Below are 27,071 nucleotides of genomic sequence, written 5' to 3' on the forward strand. Positions count from 1 at the left end.
CCACTGTTCGGTTCTGGTGGTAGTTTGTAGTTTTAGGCAGTCTGGGGCGATTTCAATTGCCTCTTTTTTGTCGATATGGTGCAGGAGCTCATGGTAATGGCGTCTGGTCGGCCCGGCGGCCCGGCCCCGCCCCCTTCTCTTTAAATTTGCAGAAAAAAGCAATGGTCAAATGCTGGATGAGCAATCATGTTTGGAGCACTGACCATGAAATCCAATATAATGTTCTTGCTGATTGCCAAACCTTACTCAGAAAAGCTCACTGTACAAACGCCCAGCGTGTGATGCTTGTAGGAGTTAGAGATTTTTAATTGAATTTTATTTGTTTCTCTTTGTTCTGAGCCTGCAGTGATCCAACCAAAGCAGAAATGGAGACGACTATTGCCCAAATAGGCAATGAGATAAGTGTGGAATATGGGTTGGTCTGTACATTATCCTTCAACAGCTTCCCATTGAAGAAAAAAAAAATCCCCTTTGCAGACTGGGTTCTATAACCTGTCTGCATAGTCTGAGAAAATCTCAAAATAGGCAAGAGGTTAGACTTTATATGTAACATATATATTGATTCTGAGCCAGGATGTCACTAAACAATGTGAGTCTTATCAACTATAGATTATGGGAAAAAAAGAAAATGTCTCTCAGCAGATTAATTGTGCTCTGCAGAATCGTGAGCCAAGATACCATCTGTTTTTTTCCCTTAGGCTACCTGAGGTCAGGATAATTCAGCATTGTTAAAAAAAATAAAAAAATAAAAAAATCCAGCAATCTTATAAATGTGATTGATTATATGTTGCTACATATTTTATTTTATTTCATTTTGACTGTGATTTATTTCACTAATGTTCCTGTGTTTTAGGTGATCTCAAGCTAAAGTTATTTTAGTTGGCAGGTCTTAATATACTGTCATTAGCATTGACTACATAATATGTTAGAGTATGCATCTTTCCATTATTTTGCAGAACAGAATGGGTGTGGTGCAGCATATGTTCTCAGATAGAGACTTTGGAAAAAGGAAAAGGCCACCAGAACCTGAATCAAAGTACATGGATAGAACCAGACTGACTTGCCATGAGGACACCGAGGCCATACCCCCTTCCCAGGGTAGCAGGCATGACACGGACGGCACTGGGTGCTAGGAGAGCCTTCATATTAGATTTAATTAAAATAGGTTTCTCCTGGCCCAGGGAAGTATGTGGGTGTAGCTTTAGCTCCTCTTTAATCATGCATGATGTGGGTGTGAAGACGCACCGGGTAGGCGATACACTGCTTTTGTAGGTTGCCTCCCTGTCTTTGTGGAGAGGTGAAGCCCAAAGTCGCTGGGATCTGCACATCATGGCATCAGCTCAGAATTACTTTGGCCATAAAACATGCAGACACAGGTGAGGATGCTTGTGAATAATGTCCACTTGAAACTGCAATGTTTTAAATTGCAGGGTTAAGGGAACAGGGGCACTGCACCCAGACCGCATCAATGAGATGAAGTGGTCTGGGTGCCTATAATGTCCCTTTAAGTGTTCTAGAAGCAATCTGAAAACACAGTTTTCTTCACAGAAATTAAGAGTGGCAGAAAAAAGCATACCACTTTTCTGTTGGGAACTCTGTTGGAAAGATTTATAAATGCATTACATTAATCGAAAAACAGCATGTATTAAAAAATATGGTAAGGGTGCAAAAGAAGCAACAGATGAATTGCTAACAAATATAATGCCAAAGTGTGAAAAATTGCAATAGTGAAAATATACAAAAGTAGTACTTAACTTTAGGTAACAAATAACAGCCTTCCTAGGTCGTTACCCAAAAATGACCTATACCATAGATATAATGCCACAAAGAAACAATATGGATATGTTTGTTTGTTACATGTATTGATACATTGGAATTGTTTTTATTGCAGTCCCTGAGGAAGTTCCTCCAGAACGAAACGCATAGGATATGATTGTTTGTTACATGTATTGATACATTGTAATTGTTTTTATTGCGGTCCCTGAGGAAGTTCGTCCAGAACGAAACGCGTAGGACCTTTTTTTCCGCTATATTTATCCTATGCTGAATGGTGACTGCTTACTTTTTTATTGAATACATTTTAACGTTTTTACCCTCACTCTTGGAAGTCCTGTGTTAAATCGAGTATCTGGAGGTGATAAGAGGGATTTGTTGGCCTCCCACTACATCGGGGGAGGCACCCTAAGAATGCTTATACCTGTCTACATCTAGTCAGTGTATACATTGCTGCGCACAATTTTGTGTTTTTACAATATCACACTATATTTTGTTTTATGTCCCTTTGTAGATTTATCCAGCTGTATCCCGAATTGTTTCTTTGTGGCATTAGATTTAATGAATTGCTCCAAAAATTAGATGTAAAAATGTCAGTGACTTTTTGATAAATCTCTCCTTCTGTCTTAACAACTTTTTTGTATGCCTATACATTTGTACCTGAACTCTAATATTAGCTGATAATATTACTAATATATTATTTTTTATTTTAAAAACACACAATCCTTACACACAGTTACACTCTGATAACCCAACACAAAATCAGACTTAGCCAATCCCCAGCACAATTACACTCAACCAACCTCTACACGCAATCACACTTAAACACTGTAACAATTTAATTGTTATGGAACTTTGTGATACACTTATATACACTGCACATTGTTTTAAGTTTATGCTACATTTCAAATGATTAGGTGATTGTGGGTCTGCACTCAGAGTATCCACTCTTGTGGTACCTGAGGATTTCATGCCCAATAACAACTTAATTTAGATAGCTGGCAGAGTTTGAGCCTAAGTCATTGATTTGTTATAAATGTACTGTTTCTCAAGGATTATTTGTAGGTGACATAAAGAAAGCAATATGAAAATAATGGATGTTAAATAATGGATGTTATAGACAGCTTGTTAAAAAACATGGTACACCTAAAAAAAAAACTAAAAAATATTTATTTTAGCCATATGCTTTTGTACCCACTTTTAGCTGGTGACATCATTCTCTTGTAGCTTATGTTATTTTAACAGAATTCCCTTCTAAAACAAGCAAAGACATTTGTGGTTTTGGTTTGGCAGCATTTTAGGATAAAGCTACGATCAACTTTGACATGCAGACTCACAATCCCTAGACAGCATAAAGAATTATGTAAAACCGCTGCTATATGAATAATTTTTGCAAATCACTATTTGACAAGATTTTGGATATGGTTTTTACTAAAAGAAAGTGTTGTCAAAATGGATTTCATAAGTATAGTTCCTTTACTATTTTATTCTGACTACAAGTAAGAATTAAAATATCTCAACGGTTTGACTATTTACAAATTGAGGGGAGAGCAGGTAAAACACTGTGTGCTATAAACAGTGTGCTATAGTGCTTATTGAGCTATGAATGTTCCTTTAAGAATAGATTGCTCTATTTTCTGTAGATAGTTTAATGGCCATACAGTGCTTCACATAAGTGTCCAGCCCGCTGAGAATAATTCCATGCTGTATTCTACACATACATGGTAACAGTAGAACTGCCTTCTGCTGCAGTCTCACACTGTGCACAGGGGTGTACCTAGAGTATTTGGCACCGTTTTGGGTCCTGTGTTTGGCACCCTCCCCATCCCTTTTAAAATGTAAAAAACAAAAAAAACGCAATTTCTTTTTTAATATTTTTAAAATACAATAAGAATGAAAATATATATATATATATATTTATTTATTTCGTTCTAATTAAGACTGATACTTTCCTAGGCACATTCACAATCTGCAGCCCCCCTTTCCACAAAAAACCCTGCCCCGCTCTCCACAATCCCCTGCTTCTCCACAAAACCCCTGTTCCCCCCAAAAATCTCCTTCCCCACTACAAACCTCTGCCCCTGTCTACAAACCCACTGTCCAGCCCCTTACAGTTATATCCATGCAAAAAGACAATATTAACAAGTAAACTCATGGTTGATAAAAGGCATAATGGATTGGCTGCTTGGCGCTCCCTGCTTCTGAGGCACTGCCGTCAGGCGCCACCCGCGCAGAGTGGATGGAATACAAGTAGTAATATTAAGTATATTACGAACTTGCAGGTGTCTCCTCTTGGGTTGGTTTCTAAGAAGAAGCCAGGTTCCGATCATGCCATTGATTAATTGTCACAGAGATGTGCATGGCTGAAAAAATTATTTTGTTTCATTTAGGAAGCTCTAGCAGGCTTTTAACAGAGCAGGAGATAAGAAACTCTAAATTAAACATACTGTGAAATAAAGGTAGTGAAATAATTTAGACTCTTTTTCAGGAAGTGTGTAGAGAGGCTGTGTGAGTCTCAGCTAGGGGATGTGTGACTAAGGGCTGCATTATAGTGTCCCTAGTCATACTCTATGGACACTATACACACCAAATCAACTTTAGCTCAATTAAGCAGTTTTGGTATATAGATCATGTCCCTGTAATTCTCACTGCACAATTCTCTGAAATTCAGGAGTTAATTAACTTTGTTTATACTGCCCTAGTCACACCTCCCCTGCATGCAATTAATACCACTCAAATCAAGGAAAATTAAGGGTTGTTCAATGTGTACACTTGACCAGCATGTGTGTCTTTATTTTTTTTTTGTGCCAAATATATTTTATTAGAGAGTTATATATATATATATATATATATATATATATATATATATATATATATATATATATATATATATAGAATACCTTGTAGGAAAGCACTCACAGGGCTTGATATGGTTCAAAAATAGTGCTTCTTTATTGCAGCAAAAATATTTCAAGTAAAAAGTGTCAACATTTCAGTCCCATCTGGACTTTTATCAAGACAATTAAACAGTGAAAAAAAACAGCCTTTAAATATGCAGTGATAAGATGTTCATTGGAAGGTGAAAACAAGGTGGAGTGAGGTCATAATTGACGTGTCTGTTTGCAAATAACGTAATCAGGATAATTGGTATGTTGATAGATAGAAAATAATAAAAAATACAAACAACACATAATATTGCATAATAACATAAATACATCTATATACATAGTATAGAAATTGTTATAGGGATAATACCATGGCACCAGCATGTATGTAATTACTCAGGAGTAAAGGGAGTTATATCAAAATTTTCGCTAGTAATTAAAGTGCCACATAGCTTAATAATCCCAAATAATAATCCTAAATAATAATTATCCCTGTTAGTGATGTCGCAAACATAAAATTTTCCGTTCGCGAATGGCGAACGCGAACTTCCGCAAAGGTTCGCGAACGGGCGAACCGCCATAGACTTCAATAGGCAGGCGAATTTTAAAACCCACAGGGACTCTTTCTGGCCACAATAGTGATGGAAAAGTTGTTTCAAGGGGACTAACACCTGGACTGTGGCATGCCGGAGGGGGATCCATGGCAAAACTCCCATGGAAAATTACATAGTTGATGCAGAGTCTGGTTTTAAACCATAAAGGGCATAAATCACCTAACATTCCTTTTTGTTTGGAATAACGTGCTTTAAAACATCAGGTATGATGTTGTATCGATCAGGTAGTGTAAGGGTTACGCCCGCTTCACAGTGACAGACCAAACTCCCCGTTTAACGCACCGCAAACAACCGCAAACAGTCCATTTGCACAACCGCAAACTCTCCATTTGCACAAGGTTGGATACCAAGCTAGCCATGTCCCGTTCCTTGTCCTCACTGATGTCATTGAAGGTCTCTTCCTCCACCCAGCCACGTACAACACCAAGGGTTCCCGAAAGGTGACAACAAGCCCCCTGTATTTTTTTTTAATGTACACTACTGTTACACCAGATATGAGCTGCACTGGTGTGACACTGTGCCCTGGCAGGCCCTGAAACGCACACGTGTGAAGGAAACTGACTGCTATTATTTCACAGTCAAATTTCTAGTTTTTTTTTTTAATGTACACTACTGTTACACCAGATATGAGTTGAACTGGTGTGACACTGTGCCCTGGTAGGCCCTGAAACGCACACGTGTGAAGGAAACTGACTGCTATTATATTACAGTCAAAAAATTGTTTTTTTTTTTTTTTAAATGCAAGCTATTGTGACACCAGATATGAGTGGTGGCACTGGGACCACCTTAAAAATATTGGATATCGCTAAAAATCCTGATCACTATATACTTTCTCTACAAACCTCTAAAACGAACCAAACTACTCATCCATCCACTATACCACTTTATCCCACCTAGAACTAGTGCCCAGTTAAAATACTTGACTCTTACTTACCCACACTCAGTCATGCCACACACATTTCACCACTACTCTCACTGAATCCCTCTGACTACGGCTAAATTCATCTTCTACATCAGAACACTACTCCTAAGATTGGGTTGTATCCATGTCTCGGGTCTTTCATTTCGAATAGGGGCAGCTTCAGTCTCCTTCAACACTGACACTCCAGTGCATATTATTAAAAGATTGGGCAGATGGAAATCCTCAGTCTACAACCGATTTATTCCTCATCCCGAGAAAGAAATGAGGAAAGCTTTTAAAAGTTTGGCTTTGTAAATTTGATGCAATAAGTGTGTTTTTCTTTAATACCTTTTCACCCTCTTTGCATGAACCCAATTTACATATACTACTAATATGTTTCTGAACATATATATTATATTATTCACTCACTCTCTGGGCCGGCCTAAGACATCATGCTGCCTAGGTCCAACGATAAATGACTATGGGGGATAATGTATAATAAACACAGGTTACTGGCTATGGGAGGGATAATGTATAATAAACACAGGTTACTAGCTATGGGAGGATAATGTATAATAAACACAGGTTACTGGCTATGGGGAGAAAATGTATAATAAGCACAGGTTACTGGCTATGGGAGGATAATGTATAATAAACACAGGTTACTGGTTGTGGGGGGATAATGTATAATAAACACAGGTTACTGGCTATGGGGGATAATGTATAATAAACACAGCTTACTGGCTATGGGAGGATAATGTATAATAAACACAGGTTACTGGCTATGGGGGGATAATGTATAATAAACACAGGTTACTGGCTATGGGAGGATAATGTAGAATAAACACAGGTTACGCGCTATGGGGGGATAATGTATAATAAACACAGGTTACTGGCTATGGGGGAGATAATGTATAATAGGCACAGGTTACTGGCTATGGAGGGGATAATGTATAATAAACACAGGTTACTGGCTATGGGAGGGATAATGTATAATAAACACATGTTACTGGCTATGTAGGGATAATATATAATAAACACAGGTTACTGGCTATGGGAGGGATAATGTATAATAAACACAGGTTACTGGCTATGGGGGATAATGTATAATAAACACAGGTTACTGGCTATGGGGGAGATAATGTATAATAGGCACAGGTTACTGGTTATGGAGGGGATAATGTATAATAAACACAGGTTACTGGCTATGGGGGATAATGTATAATAAACACAGGTTACTGGCTATGGGAGGGATAATGTATAATAAACACAGGTTACTGGTGTAATGTATATTAAACACAGGTTACTGGCTATGGGGGATAATGTATAATAAACACAGGTTACTAGCTATGGAGGATAATGTATATTAAACACAGGTTACTGGCTATGGGGGGATAATGTATAATAAACACAGGTTACTGGCTATGGAGGATAATGTATAATAAACACAAACACACAAAAAAAAGAATAAAAAAAAAAGAATGCAGCTTCAGAATTAATCTAAATTGTATGCTGTTTAGGAGGGGGGATAATGTATAATAAACACAGGTTACTGGCTATGGGAGGGATAATGTATAATAAACACAGGTTACTGGCTATGGGGGATAATGTATAATAAACACAGGTTACTGGCTATGGGGGAGATAATGTATAATAGGCACAGGTTACTGGCTATGGAGGGGATAATGTATAATAAACACAGGTTACTGGCTATGGGAGGGATAATGTATAATAAACACATGTTACTGGCTATGTAGGGATAATATATAATAAACACAGGTTACTGGCTATGGGAGGGATAATGTATAATAAACACAGGTTACTGGCTATGGGGGATAATGTATAATAAACACAGGTTACTGGCTATGGGAGGGATAATGTATAATAAACACAGGTTACTGGCTATGGGGGATAATGTATAATAAACACAGGTTACTGGCTATGGGAGGGATAATGTATAATAAACACAGGTTACTGGTGTAATGTATATTAAACACAGGTTACTGGCTATGGGGGATAATGTATAATAAACACAGGTTACTAGCTATGGAGGATAATGTATATTAAACACAGGTTACTGGCTATGGGGGGATAATGTATAATAAACACAGGTTACTGGCTATGGAGGATAATGTATAATAAACACAAACACACAAAAAAAAGAATAAAAAAAAAAGAATGCAGCTTCAGAATTAATCTAAATTGTATGCTGTTTAGGAGGTGGGAGGGTCTGGGAGGGAGGGTCTGCTGCTGATTGGCTGGAATGTGTCTGCTGACTGTGAGGTGCAGGGTCAAAGTTTACTCAATGATGACGAATAGGGGGCAGACCGAACATTGCATATGTTCGCCAGGAACTATTCGCCTGTGAACCTTTCGGGACATCACTAATCCCTGTTTAATTGTCTTGATAAAAGTCCAGATGGGACTGAAACGTTGACACTTTTTACTTGAAATTTTGCTGCAATAAAGAAGCTCTATTTTTGAACCATATCAAGCCCTGTGAGTGCTTTCCTACAAGGTGTTCTATATTATGGCCATGATTAGCACCAAGGCATTAAAAGACCGGGAGCAGTGAGTGCGGGACACGAGGAGTTTGTGTGACTTGGTTTCAGTCCCTTGCACCGGACCCTGAGAGAGGGTGAAACCAGTATAGAGATTCACAATGGAGGACTTCCTCACTAAGGCTGGTGCATATTTGGAGCATGCAGAAACTTTGCAAATTTCAGAAGAACAAGCTGCTGCAATATTATGGCCATCAACTGACTGACTTACGTATGTCCTCTGAACCTAAGGATATCGTAAGAGATTTACAAAGATTAAAACAAAAAGAAATTGATTTGGAACTTCATGCCATCTACCTGTCTGATTACTACCGCATGAAAAAAAATACCAAGAGGATTCAGAATCAAGAACGTTCCCACCATTGGGAGAAATAACCCAGAGGTATGCCGCAAGTGGATAGGCATATTAAATAAGTGTTCATTAGATCTCATGTTGGTGGTAATTGAGGAGGTGGGATGTGAATTGAAAATTACGAAGTTTAAAATATCGGAACAAGAGTTAAAACACGCTGTAACTTTAACAACTCCTAACTGTGATTCCCTGATTCAAAAGCTATCAGACGATTTAAAAAAATACAAAATGGATTTGGTGAGATTCAAGAGGCAAAAATTAGACAACGTTCAGAATGACTATGCCGAACATAGAGTTTATAAATGGTTGTCAGGGGAGACCAGTTGACCGTACTCGAGACCTTATCAACCACGTATAAGAAAACCTAGAGGCTCCACAGTGCATTGTACATCAGGAGAATCTGCTTCGGATGCAGACAATATTAATACTCAGGCAGAATTTAATATAACCAAACCGTCCACTAGAAGTGATAAAAATGTGCCTTTTTTAGAACCAGGTTTGGGACTTACCAGAGAACCCATGAGTTCAGGGGTACGAGGAAAATACCCCCCAGAAGCAGAATTTCTATCCACGGGAACAACATCCGGAGAGGCCAGAAGGGGAAGAAACACCGGTCACAGAGGTCGACCACCCAGAAGGTAGCAGACAACCCAATTATTAATCTTTCACACAGAATGTTAACCACCAGTGAAATTACTGTATTGTCTAAAGGCTTATCATTTGTACCAACAACGGGTGCTGACCATTTTGAATGGGAGGTTTTTCAGTTTAAATTCAATCGTAAACTAAAATTAGCTGATTTTTTTAAAGTACCAACACCCACAGAAAAACAGAATTAAATTTTTAGATTCAAAAGTACTTCTGGGGGGCGGAGCCTAGCATCCAGGCTGAGTGGTTGTGCTGAACCTCAGCTCCCGCTTACATATACACATTTCGGGGATAACCCCCCAAAAAGAACGGCGCACCTACTCCCTGGAGTGGAGCTATGATGACAGGGACACCGGGGGGAACACTTAGATACCCAGAACGAGCATGTAACCCCCGGGGAACCCCATATCGCGTCCTGAGGCCTAACGGGAGTCGAGTGATGGGGAGACAGCCGTTCCCCACGCTAACGGTCCTGAACATGGATCCCTCGGAGCTCTCATCTCCTACCCCCCCCTCTGGACCGATGGGGGTCATCTCGGTTTAAAACAAGCTACTGGGCTAACAGATACGAGCGGCACTTACTGTCAGGATCGGGACAGGGATCCAACACGCAGAGTACAGACAGTAGAAAGGTACGTATACCGGACCTTAGAATGGCCGGACTAACGTACGGAGATAGAGAGAATGGTCAAAGGCAAGCCGAGGTCGAGGGAACGAGAAGACAGGTAAGCGAGGAACAAGCCGAGTCAAAGGGTAACAGAGATAAGCAGAGTAATACAAACAAGCCGGGTCGGAACCAAAAGGATAACTGGAATACAAGAGCACTGAGTGACTAGACAGGCTAGAACCACGACAGGGCAATGAGCAAATGGAAGAAGCACTGTTAAATACCCTGGCTCAGGAGAGTAGACACGCCTCCGACGAGTCCTGATTAGTTTCCAGACAACTGAGTGACAGATCGGTCCGGGTTGGCGTCATGACGTCGACTGCTGGGCGTCGTGTTACAAAAGGAAGTGGATCCCTCGCGGCCGGCGTGTAAATGACCGGAAGGACCGCGAGGGACGGAGGAAACAGCCCTTCTGGACGGATAAACTTCTAAGTCTCTACCTCTCTCAGAGGTAGAGACTTCAGGTACCCTGACACTTACAGCCTGATGACTGGCAACACCAAGGCAGCAGGGCACATGGAGCGCCTAAAATGGCAGCAACAGATGCAACAAGCAACCTAAAACTCCTGCCTGAGCTGGAGGGTTCCTGCAACATCCAGCAACGTCTAGAAGCCACCTTTGCCCGATTCTGGCGCAAGTTATGGAGAAGGTTGCGGGCGCCTAAAGCAGACCTGCAGACCCTGCCATATCAGGGCAAGTCGACCGGAGAACAAAGAAAGCTAAGTGGGACTCCACCGCTAGCACACAAGTCTGGGGCTGTGGTCGGGGGGAAGAGGCGCCCTACTCCGGGCAAAACGACATACCCCAAGCTATCTACACACACACGTTGCCCGCCCAGGCTGAGGGCCATACGGAGAGAGCCTCCGAAGCATCAGCCACCCTGCAGGAAGACTGCCCGCCGCTGGCGGCGACAGAACATCGGCAGCATCCGCTACACCCACAAAGGGTCTGCCTCGAACTCACCGAGCTCTCGAGCCAGTGGTAAGAAGATGCCACCCTCTACACAGGCCTGGGGCTGGAGGGGATCCTCAACCCAAGATTGCCGCTCCGACACCTTGAGCCATCTTGCCCAGGATGACAACCTGCCACGAACCGGCATGGGCTGACAGAGACTGATTTGCAGACACACAACCCCCGATCCTCTTATGTTGTATCGTAATGTCTCACTAAAAGGACTCTGTGCTTCTTATACTATGCTCTAATTGCATAGTCAGCTGAGCTCGTCAGTCATGTTTGACCTATACCAAAGCTTACAAGCTAATGTTTTTTCTTTATGTCTGTATAGTATCGTTTAAACAATGTGCAGTCATTACAAATGCCATACTGACGTTGTACATATTGCAAATGCGCTTGTCCAAGCTGTTATGGCCTCATGAGTTTGCCAACTGATGTTTTGGTTTGTTTGACCATGACCACTTGCAGAATGTGCAGTAATTATAACTACCATACAGATGTTAATCCTTTGATAGACCGTTTTAGCATCTATGTAGGCTTGCTCCCAGTCACTCAACTCATCTCTGTATCTATACTCAGCAAAGTAACTTAATGCCTGTTCTGTCTGTTACTATACAACCTGCGACTGCATCTGGCATGTACACACATGTAGACTACAAGATCGAGACCTACCTAGCATGTTATTATATCTTTTGTTCTGACATTTATAAAAATTAACATTTTTCTATTCGTATACCTACTAACGCTGATACTTGCATGTCATATATCACTAGATAGTCTTAGCACGTTAAAAATGTTAAAAAAATGTGCTTTCACCTCAATGCTACATATGTATGAATCTGTGATATTAATGTGATTATGTTTGCTGTTGTGGCAACGTATATCATTTTGTCAAACCATGCACAACAAAAATAAAGAATTTAAAAAAAAAAAAGTACTTCTGACCCTCCTGCTACTAACGCATCACTGAAGGTATTTGCAAACAATATTCGAAATGATGCTAAAGAGTTTACTTATTACAAAGAACCTACTAAGAATGCCAATATTTCCAAGAGTGAAAGAGAGGCTCTGAATAATCTCGTGAGTGATCTATCAATTGTTGTCCGTCCTGCGGACAAAGGGGGAACATTCGTCATCATGCAGTATGAGGACTATAAATCAGAAATCTTGTAGCAACTAACAGATCCCAAGGTGTATCGACATCTGGATGAAGATCCTGTGCACAATTTCAGTAGGCCTTGAAACCGGATACCTATCACAGGAGGAATTTGATTTCCTATTTGAAATACATCCAAGATGTCCCATACTATACACTCTCCCAAAGGTTCATAAAAATCCTGTACAACCTCCTGGTCGTCCCATTGTGTCGGCCATAGGAGGGTTATTAGAACCCATTGGCAAATGGTTGGATAATATATTCAAAAAACCAGTGATGACGTTACCAACATGTGTTAAAGACACCTCAGCAGTGATTAAGGAATTGCAACGCATTGAAGTACCACAGGAAGGCATCCTCCTAGCCACCATTGATGTCAGTAGCTTATATACTATAATCCCTCACAAGGAAGGTATACAAGCAATAAGGGAAGTATTGTTACAATACAGTGAAAAAGTCTCTCCGCCCATTGAATATATTATGGAGTTATTACAATTGTGTCTAACTCTCAATTACTTTCATTTTGAATCCGCCTACTATGTTCAATTAACAGGTACATCAATGGGAGCGCCTATGGCTCCAATGTATGCCAATGCATACATGTTCTCGTTTGAAATGAAACATATTTTGGCCCAACACTATGAGAAGATTCTTAAATACTTACGTTTTATCGACGATATCCTAATATTATGGAGGGGTGATGAGGAATCATTTACGTCTATGATGTATACATTAAATATGATGAACTCTCCAGTGAAATTCACATTCCAATGTAGCAAGTTTCAAATCGATTTTTTGGATGTTCGAATCTTTGTTAAAGATAACAAACTCGGATATACACTGTATTCTAAGGAGATTGATAGAAATACTATTTTGCATGCGTCCAGTTTCCACCCGAAGAGATTGAAGGAATCATTACCCATTTCCCAATTTTTTTTTTTTTAAATTCTTTATTTTTGTTGTGCTGAAATATTACACATGCAGGTAAGAGGTGCCCCAAAAGCAGTCCTCCTACTATTCCCACGCGCAACATGCGGGGCACAGAGAAAACAGGCACATTTTTAATATATAATAATATTCTCTAGATTCATCCGTTAGCAGTAGGTGCTTGGCGTAGCAGGGCATAACTGATATTCTACATAAAGAAGATGTTACTTGGGTAGAATGTCCTATATGCTATATTGGTATTTTGGTCTTTAGGAGTGTCATTTTTGTTAAGCTTGCACAATTTGTATAGTTTTAAATAGTTTGATCAAAGATATCTCAAAGCTTGTTTAGTAACGATAAGTTAGAGCACATATAACTAAGTTACAGAAGGTCAAGGACCTAATGTTGCTAATGATCTGCTTAGTACTACAGTGTGTAGACAATTTAAGTCATATCGTGTGCTGCATTATTAAGACATGTTAAGTTTAGCGTCTAGTATAATAACATTCTAGTGCTCTTAAAACATGCTGATCAAGAATAAGTAGCTATATGAGCCCCGTGGCCCATGCATGATGGGTTGGGGAGACAGACATTATACATGTGGTAGGCGAACCATTTCCCAATTTTTGAGGGTGCTACGTAATAACTCAGACCCTACACTAGCAACAAACCAATTAAATCTAATGTATGAGAAATTCTTAGAAAGGGGTTATTCAAAAATGGTGTTAAATCGTGCACTGGAGCAGGCAAAAAAATCAACTACAGAGCAACTGATACCATCAAGAGTCGACAATCGTTTGATCTTTCCTCAATCTTTTCATACTAAATCATCTCAAGTAGCTTCTGCGGTGCGTGAGAATTGGAGAATATTAAGCAAAGATACAACATTACCAATTTCATTTTCACAAAGCCCAATTATGAGTTATAGAAGAGGCAAAAATTTTAGGGAACTTTTTAGTTCATACGGATCAGTTTACTAAAATCGTACAGAAAGCGGATAATACTAATCTTGGTTGCTACAGATGTCTCAAATGCACTGCGTGCAATTCTATGACCCCTGGCAAAGAGTTCTCACAACCAAGAACTGGAAAGAAGTACAAAATTAGATACAGAATTACTTGTATAACAACTCATGTGGTATATCAGATTGTGTGCCCATGTGGCTTAGTCTATGTGGGAAAAACTTCAAATGATTTGAGAGAGAGGATGAGGGGACATTGGTCCACTATACGTTTGGCTATTCAGAATAGTACAGCAAGTACCCCTGTGGCAAGGCATTTTTTGGAGACTGGACATACACTTCCCTCCCTTAGATTCATGGGCATTGATCATGTCCCTGCCCTATCCAGATGAGGTGACAGAGATACACATTTATTACAGAGGGAAGCGTATTGGATCTACACCCTTGACACTATGTCCCCACATGGACTCAATGAAAAAAATCCATTATATTGCTTTCTACCTAAAAGAAAAATATTTTTATCGTTACTATAATATATTGTTAAGTACAATACATCAGTGGTAAAAATTTCTTTAACATATCTTGTATATATCCATGATATTTTCTTGGAGTTTGTATATCTAGTTCATTATAGATTATGATTTAGTTATTTTCGGCTTTATGTTGAGTAATCTTAGCTGATTTCTAATTAGATAATAACAACTTTAACCATGTATGGTTCCATTAATTATGAATTGAATATGGTGAACGCTGTGTATTAATGAATTGACTATGTAATTATCAAGACAGGATTAAGTATTATCTACTTGCAGCAGCTAAAAGTAGTCACATTTTAGTTTAATGGGGGCTACAATTAAGCTAGCCACTGATATTATAACTTAAAGACAATAAGCCATTACATTGAGTCTAATGTGCATCAATTGCCTGGCGTGGGAGTCCTTAGTGATGGGAGTGATACTCCCTGGTTATTTGGAATTATTTGAAAAAATAGATAGTGTAGCGCTTCTATAAGTGTAAAATAAAAGTAGTAGTTACCTAGAAGGTAGATGGTAGTCTACACCCAAAAAACAGACTTATGCGTGTAATGGGTCAAATGGGATCAGGTTCTGTAACAATGTAAAATATATCCACATAGTGTAAAATCTTACTAATATAAAACTGATATCAAAGTAGACATAGGAACACTCACAAACATAGACCTATAAACCTAGCTCTGGTGTGGATGGCTTCGGGTCCGTTTAGGCGACCCACCCCTATATATGTTGTGTGTGGTCCTAAGAAAATGGAAACAAAAGGAGACCGCAATAGGGTAGCACAGTATGTATCCAAAGTATGGTGGAAAGGTATGTAAGGATTATACTTACAAACCTAGAGCCCCTATGGCTCTGCAGTCTTGTAGTGTGTAGTAAGGGACTACACTCCTTAAGGTGCAAAGAGTCACCGGTCACCTGTCACCTGGTGACCCATATCAAGCCCTGTGAGTGCTTTCCTACAAGGTATTCTATATTATGGCCAGGATTAGCACCAAGGCATTACAAGACCGGGAGCAGTGAGTGCGGGACACGAGGAGTTTATATATATATATATATATATATATATATATACACATTAGGTATATATCTGTACATCAAAATAAGGAATAAAACATTACTTTAAATTATATATATATATATATATATATATATATATATATATATATATATATATATATATATATATATATATCGATAATAGCATTATGTAAACATAACAAATAAATGATACATAACTATTTACAAACAAAACATTTTCTTTACATTTTCTTCCCATGTATTCCAGTAGTATAATAACTTATCTAATAAGGAGGATGGTTGTTTTATGGCCAATTCATAAGTTTTATTCTCTAGGTTCAGGATTTCTTTAATTGACGGTAATTTGGGAGATTTCCAGTATCGGGGTAGTGAACAAGAGGCAGCAATTAAACTATGTCCAATAATTATTTTGTTGATTATTTTATTTATGGAACAAGGAAACTTTTTAAACAAGCCTAATTTTGACGTAAAATAAGTCAAAGATGGGTTAATGTTTTGAATTAATGCATGTATATTTCTCCAAAATGTTTTTAATTTGGGACAGAACCACCATACATGGGACATATTTCCAATATTTCCACATTCTCTCCAACATTTATCAAGTATATTTGGGTTTATGTTATGTAGTTTTGCTGGAACTAAATACCATTTATATATGAGTTTAAAATGGTTTTCAAAATTATTTGTCCATTGTGTTATACCTTTTAAATTTAGGGGAAAACTGAGCCAATCATCTAAATCATATTGAGTGCCTAATTCTGACTCCCATGATAACATGTAATTTAATTTAGTTTTGGGTCTAGTAGAAATGTGGGAGTAACAGAATGAAATAGTTGCTTTACTGTTTGGATCAAGGAGATAAATTTTCTCTAATTTAGAGATTTCTAATGATTTATATCCTATATCCAAGTCACCTATGTTAAAGCATTCTTTTAATTTGTCATTAATTAAATTGAATTCTGGGATAATATGATCGGGTAGATCAAATTTTTCTTTCATTTTAACTAATGACATAATGGAATTTCCTAAAAAATCATTTAAATTGAATATAGAATATGAATACCAAAAATGTAATGTTAATGGAGAAATATGATGATTTAAAATAGATAGTGGCATGGCTCTTGCTAAGCCAGATGATTACCAGTTTTAAAAATAGTGTCCCAAGCTTTTAGGGTAATTTTGGTAGTAGGAAACATATTGGAATTTTTGGGGCGTTTATTTGGAGGTAACTATAAAATGTCTTTAATTGAAATGGGATTTATTTTATCTGTCCTCAGGTTAGTTCATGGAATAATCTATTTCATTTTATGCTACTATGAAATTTATTTGAATTTAGTTACTGGCACTTTTCATGACCATATCTAGAATGAAAAATTACTTTTGACAACAGGAAACATATATCACATTTCAAAGGCAATAAAACAGAGCGCTTCTAGAAAGGGTTCAAAACACCAAACAGTGTTCCATTATATGTGATACTGACACTAATTTCTGAAAAATACTGGTATTATTTGTTAAAGCTAATATCAAATCCATCAAATGCCCATGTGACAGTTATTTTGGTTCAATATTAACTGCATGGAGTAGTTACCCCTATCTTTATTTTTGAAAGGTCTGAAGATCTATTGTTTTTGTTATTTACTGTTTGCAATCTGTTGTCATAGCAGAAACCTGTGTCTCCTTCTTGAGTAAGATGATGGGGGTGAAGTCATGACACAATAATGAAATTAGTATTATTTTTATTATATTTCCGTTTAAAATTCCAACATGCACTGCAGAGATAACCTATGGGTAGACGAAACACAGAAGTAATTGATGACAGGTGTAGGCAAATGAAAACAAGGAAACAGGAGATGAGGGCATTTCTCAAACAAAGTTGACAACGTTCTACAGGAAGTGCGATGTAGCTACACATAAGAAAAGATACTATCCACCTGGAATGGAATATAGATTGCTAGGTAAATAATTTGTATCTAATATATACAACATTTTATGAATGACTAATGGCACCAAAACACATAAAAGGAAATTTAAAATGTTCTAGTACACAGTGGGCAGACAAGTTGTGGAGGTTGGTGCTCAACTTTAATTAGAGGACTAACTCAAAAACATATTGCTACTACTAAGAAATGCTTGATTTTTTTATTTGTTTTTATTAAAGGAACACTATAGTGTCACAAATACAAACATGTATTCCTGACACTATAGTCATGAAGAGGCTGTTTAGGTGTTTGAAGACCTCCGATCTCAGTAGAAAGGTGATTTTACTCACCTTTTCTCCCATGCCATGCCGTTCTCGAGGTGGCTGGCCCCCCCCTGACTCCGTCTTTGTGGCTGTGATCATCTATCAAAAATCTTTCCTATGGAAAAGCAGTGGGAGGCTACTATGCATGCGCTGTAAAACGCCACGCTGCGCCAATCAGCATCTCCTCATAGAGATGCATTAAATAAATGCATCTCTATGGAGAACGTGCAGCATCTCCATTCAGAGCTTGGAAACTAGGAAGCACCTTTAGTGGCCATCTGAGTGACTGCCACTAGAGGTGTTACTAGGCAGCAATGTTAAAGCTGCCGTTTCCAAGAAAAGGCAGCATTTACAGTGAAACATCTGCAGGCAGTGGCATATATACTGCAGTCGCAAGGGTCGCAGCTGCGACTGGGCCCACCACTCCAGGGGGCCCGGCCGCCCTGTGGACCCCTGTGACCGGGTATCTGCCACCATCATCTTCTGCGGCCCATGCGGCAAACCGCCGGGGCCACCGTCCAATGGGTCCATCGGGTGGCCCATGCTGTCAGGGCCACCCGATGGATATGGATTGCCAGGGGGCCCTCTGTGATGACATCATAAGCTGGGAGGAAGTGACCACACGTCACTCCTCCCTGCAAACACTGAGAGCCGCGCGGGAGGAAGCAGAGGGAGTCAGATTGGGAACTCTGACTCCCATCCACCTGAGCCACCACTGGACCCCAGGGAAAGTCACCCTCCTGCACCTAAAAGGTAGGAAACAGGAGGGTGACTTAAACATTTTGTGTGTGTTTGTATGTATGTGTGTCTGTCTGTGTATATGCATGTGCCTGTCTGTATGTGTGTGTGTCTGCCTGTTTGTATGTATGTCTTTGTATTTATGTGTGTGTGTGTGTGTCTATCTGTATGTGTGTGTGCTGGTATGTATGTATGTATGTATGAGCGTCTTGTGTGTGTCTGTCTGTTTGTACGTGTGTGTCTGTCTGTGTGTGTGTGTCTGTATGTGTCTGACTGTGTGTATGTGTGCCTGTCTGTTTTTTTATGTGTCTTTGTATGTATGTGTGTTTTGTGTGTGTCTGTATGTGTGTATGTGTGCCTGTCTGTCTGTATGTGTGTGTCTGTATATGTGCATGTATGTGTCTGTGTTTGTATGTATGTTTGTATGTATGTGTCTGTGTGTGTCTCTATGTATGTGTGTGTCTGTCAGGGGGAATAGGGAGGAGGGGGGGGCATGGATCATTTTCACACTGGGGCCCCATGGTTTGTGTGTACGCCACTGCCTGCAGGAATAGGCTATAGACACCAGAACCACTACATTAAGCTTTAGTGGTTCTGGTGACTATAGTGTCCCTTTAGTATGTGTAATTTGGCAATTAGAGGTAAAGAGCTATGGCATACAATTAAAAATAGCACATGGCTAAAGAGGTCTGATTGAGAGAGTGCAAAAAGAGAAAAAAAATCAAACCGCACTCCAATCACGTAAAGATTCGGGTGCTAAACTGGACTAAGGGACAGCACCAGCCCCAAAGAATAGATATTAGTGGTAGAAAGAGGATCCAGGCACTCCAATTATCTTAAGTTTTATTTATATTGAGAAGTGAGACACCGCAACATTTCGACCCCTGAAAAGTCATTTTCATTAAATTTTATTTGGCACACCTACAAATACAAACTGATAAGAATCAGAATATTACAACTCCTGAAAAGTTTACTAAATTGAGCTGCTCAGGTGACCAGCAAATGCAAAGTTAAGCAAACAGGTTAAATCAAAAAGTTAATCAAACTACATTTTCTTACCTAGATGTATTCATCGATCATCAACGTTTGGAAAAATGGATTTTAATTTTTTTTTAATCAAGATCATTTGGAATACAGTGTTCATATCATACATGGCAGGGTTCTTTTAATTAATTATTTAAATATGAATTCAAAAAGTAAAATGCTTGAAGAGGACTATCACATAATACAAATCTTTACTTCAATCTGTGAGTAAAAATTACAAACCAGCATTATATTTCAGTTGTTAACTTATTATATCATATTGCTGTTTTTACATACACCTGGGGATAAAAAAATGATCCTGAATATTAGACGCTAATGGAGCCACAAACTAAAGGTCCCAAAAGAACAGACTGGAATGTTCAACACAAGCTGCTATTGTTTTCATTCCATCCCCAGTGATTGTGATAAATTACCTTCCATGTCACAATCACTTTTAAAGGATGCTGGTAGGAGCTTTACCTGCTATTAGAAGCCAGGAAATACAAACCCTGGACTGTGACTGTAGAGATCATGGTATTTCACCTCTACAGAGGCAGGTTATCAACATAAACTGTGACTCAATTGTAATGGGACAGGCTATCTGGCAGTCAGCCAACTGTGGACTACGACACTCTTAACGCATAGCCAGCCTTTTGGTTAGTCGAGCATTATGGAATAATAGTGATATTACCTATTGTTATACATTGATTGTTTGAAGAGCATTACTAATTAGAATAGGATTTTTTTTTCCTTGATGGATTTAGATATATTTAGCTTTCAAGCTTGCCTTGTCAGTTCAGCAGAACTCATTTTACCAACTTTGGATGGATAAAAGGTCTCTGATAAAGCATAATGTTTGAACGCAAACTACAGTGGGAGTACTAACCACTGAGCAATCATGCCAATTAATACATATGTTTCTAAATACCACTTACTGGAGGTATAAACAGAAAGAATGCCTACAGCAGAACAGTGGAGGCGCACAGTGATATATCTGTGAGCTGGTCAGCATGCCTTCTCCTCTTGAATGATCAATTGTTGAGAAGATACAGCTGTATAAAGGCCATATACCCAAATCACGAGAAGAGCTGATTCTTGAGTCTAGTTATTACATTCAAGAATTTAGCTGGCTTATGTACCTGTTTCTTGTACTAATTTTGGAAGACTCAACTCAGACTTTGATCCTTTTGATGGTGATGAAATGAGTTCTTATTATTTTATTATTTATATAGCACCAGCAAATTCGGTAGCGCTGTACAATGGCTGGACTAACAGACACGTAATTGTAACCAGACAAACAGAGGGCTTGAGGGCCCTGCTCAATGAGCTTACAAACTAGAGGGAGTGGGGTATAGTGACACAAAGGGTATGAGCAGGGGTAATGAAACAGGTTGCTAGAAAAGTATTCACTGAGAACGTAGGTTATTTTTGACAGTGTCAGGAGAGGAGTCATGGGGGGGAGGGTGGGAAATGAAAATCCGCTAACAGTTTAAATGAAATGCTTTCCTGAAGAAGTGTGAGTAAAACTGCAATGGGCAATAGACGTATAGATATAATAGACGTAATAGATATACTGAAAATGAGAGATTATTTCAACATGCTCTTTCATATCTTGATAATCATAAACTATAATCATGTACTCTTAATATGTATTTGGTGCCTGGGGCAGTTCCATCTATTTTAACATATGTTCATGCATTATTCAGATAATGTATTCTTATTAGATTTAATCAAAAATAATAATAAAAGGGTACTTTTTTAGAAATACAGGAGTAACTGACTAAATGTGAGCCAATGAATGCTTTCCTGTACAAACGTATGTGAATATCACTTAGCACACCTGAAATATGTCAAAATATAAGTGAATATCACTTGTAAAATGCATCATGCTAATGCACTAGTGATATCCTTCACATAGCATATCACAAGCTCACATGCACAGTACATTTCCTATGGAAAGCAGTAAGGTAGTACGATAGGGCTTGGTAGACCGCTTACATTGAGTTGTCAATGTCTTGACATTTTGACACCTTACGAAGTCTGTGTCCTGGTCCAACATGGAAGCTCAAGGTGACCCTGAATTCAGCAACTATATCCTGAATGATGTCTTTACAAAAACTTACTGAGTACAGCAAGACAAGTTGTATTACCTTAAGCTTTAATTTGTAAATTGTCCAGGTGCTTAAAGTATCTCTTTAATTACCAGTTAGTTACTTATGAAATGTAAATGGCCTAGGCCGAGAATGACCTGTGGTGGTCAAAAGATCATGTTTTCCTTCAGATGATAAACTACCTCAAGCCTGGACTCGCTATTGCCAGTTTTCAAAGGATCTCTCCCACAGCCCATGCAGTGTGCACTGCTTCTTTATGGACAGGTGGGAAGATCAAAGATCTCCCTCACTGGCCTAGTGCACCACTGGAGAGGGCTTAAGGAGACTCTATACTGTAACTCTGCAAGCTGCAGACTGACTATATTTCTCCTGCTGTTACTAACAAATAAATATTTAATTTAACATATGACAAATATGTAACCGCACCCCAAATTTGGCACTTTGCAACAACTCCGGTTGCTCATTATTTGGTCTCAGAAAACAAGCATTATCAGATACACAACTCCATATAACTATGTTTATTTCTAAAACAAAATGTTTTATTTGTATCCTCATTTTTTTTTAAATTGTATATATTAAGTAAATGTAGCTGCAATTTAAAAATAACATTGGTTTACTTTCTTTGATGACTACACATACATGCCTTAAAGGTAGATTAATCAAATTAAGTTTCACATTTTGTAAAAATAAAATTTCCTGTGTGAAATGTGTTGTTTACTCTATTTGACCCAGTCTTTCGACAACTCCTTGCCTATGCCATATATTATGTGGGAGACAAGCAGAAAACATTATTGTCTAGTGTAGAACATTGTGCAAGAAACACAGAAAGCACTACTCCCCACATCAGATAACACATATTGAACATTAGACCTATTTCAGCCTCCCACATACGGAGGTATGCAAAGGCAGGTGGGGGAGACATTTATGCAAGATTAGTTTGGAAGGCCAAGAAGTAACTGACTTACTGGGTATTTACTAAAGTGAGAGTTGTTGGTAATTCAAGTAAAATTCAAATTTAAGACTGTGGAAGCCAATCTTCCAGTTCATTTAATTCCAGTAAATTTGAAAATCACTTTGAATCTACTTTGAAGTACTGACATTTCCCACTTTAGTAATGCTGTTTGTGCAACTGACTGTAACCAAACCTACAGATTTCACCTACTGTGTGAGTGACTGGAGTGCACTTAAAACTCTGATGTACAAGCATTTAAATAAATTTATAGAAATTCACTCACAAACCCAAATTGATTAAAGGCATATCACTTTTAGCTGAATTAAATCCTCGTGACAGATGCGGTACATACAAAAGGAAAGGAAAAAAGAGATAAAAGTGCAGAGTTCCAATTGCAGCGAGAATGTTAAATACAAGTTGCACTTACAAAATTAAGGCAGTATTCAAACACATCACAATATATCCTTGTGGCAGAAAGGAACAAAACTCCCAGCTAGATGTAGCCAAGATGAGGACGATTCCTCTTTTATTCACTAAAACACTAGAATGGCATACAGCAATAAACAAAAATAAAATGGTAAACTCTAAACACAATAAACAGCCCTACATGTTTCGTTCATTGATATGAACTTCCTCGTGGGGCAAACAAATACAAATCCCTTCATTGTAGTGTCCTAGTCTCCATGCTGGATGTTCAAGCTTTTAAATTGTTCCGGAAATTCCCGCAGGTCGCCATCAGCCAATCCATGTAGAGTTCAAGCACCTGTGATGTATCTTGAATAGATGAATTTCGGCTTGCAGCTCAGGCCTCGTTTTTCAAGTCGTAAATGAGTTTCAGACTTGGGCTGATATATTTGTATCTGTTTCTAAATAGATTTAATTTCTTTGTTATGTTTATTTCTACTTTTTTGCTATATTCCATTGAGTGACATGTGTTTTGAACATACATAAGCCTAAGTCCCATACGGTAGCTGGATTGCGATTTTGATGGAACGCATCAATTCCGGTGGAATGCACACCAGGAAACGGATATGATTTATCGGCATGGCACAAGTCTGGAATTCATCTATTCAAGATACATCGCAGCTGCTTGAACTATTGATAAAATAGATAGGTACTATTGATAATCTAGAACGGTACTTCTCTTTCTCTCTGCTGTGTAGTGCTCATTGGGTTTTCCTAGGAGCTCGAGCTCCAGGTGTTTCTATAACCTAGCAATGCTACTGATTTTATTTTCCAGAAGTGCTATTAGTGCTAAATTACAAACCCTCTGGCCAGGTTATCAATTCCTGGTCTTCCTCTATATCACCTACCTGTGTTTATCTACTAATCTTTGAAATACAAATAGGAAATGCCTGATAAAAAGGTAAATTATTTAAGAATAACATTCTCTATTAGGTTTCAATTATGAATTATCAAGTTAGTGAATTTCACTTTATTGATTTAAAGTTTTAACATCACTTTACATCATATTGAATCAATGTAACTTTATTTATTAGAAATGCATTTTCTTTTTACCAACAGAGAGAAAGTGACAGGAAATAGAGCCTCTCTGTTTGTCTGCTCACTTTGCCATTTGTGCTGGCAATTAAAACCAGCTGGCGTCACACACACAAAAAAATCTCCCAAACTACTAAGGCAAAGCTGTACATTAAGGGGGGCATGGAAGACAGCTGTAGTATGGTTGTCAGCAACAAGTCAAACCCTCTGGCATCTGAGTAGCAATGCACTTGTACGTCCTCTTATGCAAGCAAAGATCCAGTTAAAAGAGGAAAGAATTGAAAACTAATGATTCAAGTTCTCAAGAACATGTCACTAAATTGTAAATTCAGAGGCTTTTAAGATTGTGTTTGCCTTTGTAGTCACCATAAAATGATTGCGGTTAATTTTTATATAGAGTTCTTCCACGGCAATATTTACTATTACTAGCTGGGCCAACTATGTACTAAAGGGTACAGGGATTTGAAAAATGTAATTTTCTTCAGGGTGTTTTCTCTGCAATTTGGCATAATAGTTTTCATTTTAGATAATATTCTTGCAAGATTAGGGAACCAGAAACCTAGCCATTTACCACTTCATAAACAGTATATCACCCTGATGCAAAATCTGACTCACTTTTTGACCATGAGATTGCAATGGAGCACTGACTTGTTTTCTCCCTGCATTATCAAAATGGATGTCACTGACTGATCATTAGACATTTTGTTTGTTCCCTCCAAAGTGACTAATTAATAGAGACATCATTGGAAGATTTACCTCCCAAACAAACTATGAATCTCAAAGTGTCAGAGCAAATTAGGATGCAGATAAGCAGACTCTCCACTTTGCCCTCCTTAAGAGTGCCTAAGGAATCCCTTGTTCCTACTTGTGGTACCTTTTTAGGCATTTATTTCCAGTATGACCGAGATCCATGAGGGCATCATTCAGTATTATTAAAGGACCACTATAGTGCCAGGAAAACATATTAGTTTTCCTGGCACTATAGTGCCCTGAGGGTGCCCCCACCCTCAGGGACCCCCTCCCGCCGGGCTCTGGGGAGAGGAAAGGGGTTAAAACTTACCTTTCTCCAGCGCCGGGCGGGGAGTTCTCCTCCTCCTCTCCTCCCATTCGGCTGAATGCGCACGTGCGGCAAGAGCTGCGCGCGCATTCAGCCGGTCTCATAGGAAAGCATTATCAATGCTTTCCTATGGACGCTTGCGTGCTCTCACTGTGAAAATCACAGTGAGAATCACGCAAGCGCCTCTAGCGGCTGTCAGTGAGACAGCCACTAGAGGATTTGAGGGCTGGATTAACCCATTTATAAACATAGCAGTTTCTCTGAAACTGCTATGTTTATAAAAAAAAAAAAAATGGGTTAACCCTAGCTGGACCTGGCACCCAGACCACTTCATTAAGCTGAAGTGGTCTGGGTGCCTATAGTGGTCCTTTAAAGTGAATGGCGTGCTTAGAACTGCTATTGCTAAAAGAGCTATGGTTATAAACTCTTTCCCTGCTCACATATGTCATGTAGGATAAATATTCCTTGGAACAAAACAATCATTTTCATTATCTATTGTATACGGAATGCCTCTGAAATGTGGCTTATTTAAACCCACGCAGGTTTATTCACTAAACTGTGAATTGTCGGCCATGCAAAAGTTAGGTCAAGACCTATTTTAAACATTTAAATTTAAAAAAGTTTCCAGCTTGGCTATATTAGGCCTAAAATGTGCAATTCCATAGTGAGTTTCTATAGGGAATAACCCAGACACTTTTTCTCAAAAAGGTTGAATGAAAATAAGGAGATCTTTTTATAAGTCTGGAAAAAATAAAAATAAAACAATATAAATATATATATATATAAATTGTAATACTCAACGATAAAACAAATAATGCTCTGATTACATTAATAAGCAACAAATACTACCATCCTGATCGTAATATTTTTTGCTGGTAATTATCCCCTTTAAATATTGTTTTTGAAACACAAACTTCTGAAGGATTTAGAACTTTAACATGCCAAAATTCCCTGATGGGTCTGTTTTAAAGATGCATTGTAAATTATAAGGCATTTAATGGTAATTGTTTCATGATGTAACATCATCACATTTTTGTAGTGTACACTAAAATATGCAGGGCAATAAAACCCCACAAGGATAATAAATAGCAGATGAGATTCAGCATAGGAAAGAAATAGAAATAAATATATATGCTTCTTTTACATTGAAATTAGTAATATTCTGCTGTAACTGTACACCAAAATTGATCACAACACACCTATAGAATGCTGGACAAGCTGCATGACCCATGAAAATAAGGAAATTACTTATGTATTCTAAACAAGGTGCTTCACTGGATGTGTGCAATAATTCATATAAAGTTGCCTGTGTGCTGCCATGTTTCAACTTTTTAAGTGCCAGCCATCTGACTATTATATGGTTTTGCAAAGTGTTACATCGACACAGTTTTAAGCCATGACTAATGTTTCTCTAGATTTGCACAGAAGAAAAACTGCCGTGCATCTAGGAAGACTGTAGGGCAGAGCTGGGCCAA

Source organism: Pelobates fuscus, chromosome 5 (genome assembly GCF_036172605.1).
Source record: "Pelobates fuscus isolate aPelFus1 chromosome 5, aPelFus1.pri, whole genome shotgun sequence".
NCBI classification, from domain to species: domain Eukaryota; kingdom Metazoa; phylum Chordata; class Amphibia; order Anura; family Pelobatidae; genus Pelobates; species Pelobates fuscus.